The sequence below is a fragment of the Pan troglodytes genome, chromosome 3 (genome assembly GCF_028858775.2).
Source record: "Pan troglodytes isolate AG18354 chromosome 3, NHGRI_mPanTro3-v2.0_pri, whole genome shotgun sequence".
Taxonomy (NCBI): domain Eukaryota; kingdom Metazoa; phylum Chordata; class Mammalia; order Primates; family Hominidae; genus Pan; species Pan troglodytes.
In genome coordinates, this window is record NC_072401.2 from 137,319,822 (window position 1) to 137,323,726 (window position 3,905).

Below are 3,905 nucleotides of genomic sequence, written 5' to 3' on the forward strand. Positions count from 1 at the left end.
ACTATGACCACCAACACTCAATGATTCACCAAAACTTGGGTAAATAATGATCTTACTTGTTTTTAATTAACCTTTCTTAAATATGTGTATATCTCACATTGATTGTAATGTTTGATAATAGAAGTGTTTTGAGTCTTAATTCAGAAGTTTGCTAATGTTTTTGTGAGCAGAAATATGCCACAGGAATTTAATTCTTGTTTATATCAGTTAGCCTGTAGTAAAATTGATTTCCTTATATGTCACTTCTCTTAAAGATGCAGTTTTCAAAAACTTATCAATAACATTAAGTGAAGACATGCTATATATGTGTCTGTGTTTGTATGCTTTTGCATGTATAAATTTGGTTTAAGGGAAAACACAAGAACTCTTTTGAGTCCTTAGAACTGGGTCCTCTCTTATTTTTCCATTATATTTTTCAGCAAATAACAAAATGTTTCTTAGTTTAAGTCAATCTAATTAATGTATTTAAACTAAATTCAAATATCTATTATATTGGATAAGAATATTGACATTGTTTTCCGTTCTCAATTTTAAACTTTTAAGTAAAATGGGTAACTTGCATTTTTTGACATTGCTTTGAATATGCCAAAAGTGATACTGAGAGACAGTATTAGAATATAAATGTTATATAAGAAAAATTGATTTGGAGAAATACGTTGTAATGGAATATTTGTTTTTCTAAGAAAAAGAAGTGGCACTGAAATTAGAACTATAGAGTAATTCTACTTTCTTCTTCTTTCTTTCTAGCATAGATTAATTCTGGTTTTATTAAACTTATCTTTGACAGTTGATTTCTATATGTTTATGTCCAGTTAATGAGTAGACAGAAGATTTCTATTTTGAGTTAGAGCACTGATATTTATACAATTTGGTGATTCTTCTAACCATAATTTATTTATAAAACAGAAGTGAATTTTTTTTCTAACATTATATTTTAAGGGATTCGGAAAAAAATCAATTCATTTAATATTGGCTAATATATTTTCCATATATTATAAAAATAATGCTATGATATTTCCTTTAAATTGCATGAAAAATATAACATATATTTTCCATTACTATATTTATTCATGAAAACATTAATAAAATGACTGGGATGTAATAGAAAAGAAAATGGGTTTGTCTTTGTCTTTAGGTATTTTCTAGATCTAATGAATTTAGTGGTGTGTGCAAGTTTCTGAAATCTCTTGGTCCATTTCTCTTCCTACATAATGGGAGTAGAATTTATATCTTCCATCATGAATTATATATGATGAAACATTAAAAGACATGAGGCAATTGTTGGCACATATTAAACATTGAATCATTGTTAATAACAATACTGGTTGTTAATGGTGCTGTTATACTGCTATCCCTTCTCTTTTTTCAACAAAAATGTGCTCTGGACTGGATATAACTGAAATTAATTGATTAAACTGAATTAGTTCAGAATTATGATGAGAGTATGTCACAGTTTCTCTGGGTCTCTGTTTCCCTGTGATAAAAGTTGCAAACACATCTTATTCAGAATATTGTGAGAAAGTGCTTAGCATGATGACCTGAAAACCTCAGCACACAGAGAGAAACTCACACATATCAGATGTTTACTTTTTTTATGTTTTAGGAAATTAATGGTCCAAGATTAGAGGAAAAATCTGTCCTTAAGGCTCTTTTATTCTAAGGTTGTTGAATGAGGGTTTGTTGGGGGAAGAAATTCTATACACACACATACACATACACAGACAGCCCCCCACACACAATGCAAAAAAAATTAAAATTATTATTAAAATTGATACTAAATCTTTAGTATCAATTATGTGTAATGTAGAAGATGAAAGGGAAAGAGTGTGTTTGGTCATTATACCATCAGATTAGCAAATTTGATGTTCCCAATATGCCTCTTTCTCTAGATAAGTTCTAGATATTCAGAAATCTTTGGGAAGACATTCAGAGGACTTTGGGAAGTTCTCTGTTATTTTCCCTTTGAATAAAAATGTTGTACCCATTTATCTTTCTCTACTTCTTCTTTAAGGCCAATAACTCTTAGAGTTGCCCTTTTGATGCTATTTTCTACATACTGTAAGCATGCTTCATTGTTTTTTATTATTTTGTTTCCTCTGACTGTGTGTTTTCAGCTAGTCTGTCTGCAAGATTACTAATTCTTTCTTCTGCTTGATCCCTTCTGCTATTAAAGGACTCAGACACTTTCAGTGTGCCAATTGCATTTTTCAACTCCAGAGTTTCTGCTTGATTTGTTTTTAATTATTTCAATCTCTTTGTTAAATTTATCTGATAGAATTCCAGATTTCTTCTCTCTGTTATCTTGAATTTCTTTGAGTTCTCTCAACACAGCTCTTTGGAATTCTCTTTCTCAAAGGTCACGTATTTCTATTTGTCCAGGATTGGTCTCTGGTGCCTTACTTAGTTCATTTGGTGAGGTCATATTTTCCTGGATGGTGTTGGTGCTACTAGAGGTTCTCTGGAGTCTTAGCACTGGAGAGTTAGGTATTTAATGTAGTCTTAACTGTCTTGACTTATTTGTAGTCATCCTTCTTGGAGAGGCTTTCTGGATATTTGAAAAGACTTGTGTGTTGTGATCTAAGCTGTAGCTACTTTAGGGTGCACCCCAAGCCAAGTAATCCTGCAGTTCTTACGGACTTGTAGAGGTACTACCTTGATGGTCTTGGATAAGACCTGAGAGAGGCTGGGCACGGTGGCTCATGCCTGTAATCCTAGCATTTCGGAGGACCAAATCAGGCAGATCACGAGGTCAGGAGATCGAGACAATCCTGGCTAACATGGTGAAACCACGTATCTACCAAAAATACAAAAATAAAATAAAATAAAATAGCCAGGCATGGTGGCGGGCGCCTGCAGTCCCAGCTACTTGGGAGGCTGAGGCGGAAGAATGAGGTGAACCCGGGAGGCGGAGCTTTCAGTGAGCCGAGATTCTGCCACTGCACTCCATCCTGGGTGACAGAGCAAGACTCCGAAAAAAAAAAAAAAAATTAGACCTACGTGGCAGAGACTCTTACTTTCTCCCAAACAAGAGAGTCTCTCTCTCTCTCTCTCTGTTCTGAGCCACCTAAAGCTGGGGGATAGGGTGACACTAGCGCCCTTGTGGCCACCACCACTATGACCGCGCTGGGTCAGACCTGAAGTCAGTACAGCACTGGGTCTCATCTAAATCCTGCTGTAACCACTCCCTGGTTACTGCCTAGGTTTGCTGAAGGTCCTGGGGCTCTACAGTCAGAAAGGGCAAAGCCAGCCATCCCTATGTCTTTCCTTTCAGGATGGTGAGGTCCCCCAGCCCCCAGGTGCCCCAGGTGGGTCCAGAAGTTCTGTCTAGGAGTCAGGGACTACAGTCAAAAACTTTGGAAGTCTACCTGGTGTTCTATTTTATTTCAGCTGAGCTGGCACTAGAAACAAAAGATGCAGTCCTTCCCACTCTTTCCTCTGCTTTCCAGAGGCAGAGGAGCCTCACTTTGTACCCACTGCAACCTCAGGCCATGAGGAGTTCTGCCAGAATACCACCAATGTTTCTTAAAGGCCCCAAAACTCTTAAGTCAATTTGTTGTGAAGCTGCCAGGCCTGGGCTCATCCTTCAGGGCAGTGGGCTCCCCTCTGGCCCAGGGCAGGTCCAGAAATGCCATTCAAGAGTCATGTCCTGGAATCGGAGCCCCCAAGAGCTCACTTGGTGCCTTACCATTCTGTGATCATATGGATACCTAAGGTGCACGACAAAGTCTTCTTTGCTTTTTCTCTATTTTTCTCAAGCAAAATGAGTTTTGCCCCTTAGCCACCACAGTTAGTAATGTGCTGAGTCTCACTTGAAGTCAGCAAGTTTCATAGGCTCATCCAAGGCCCTTGATGTAATTCCTGCATATCGCCGGTGGTTATTCAGGGCCCAAGGGCTCTTCAGTTAG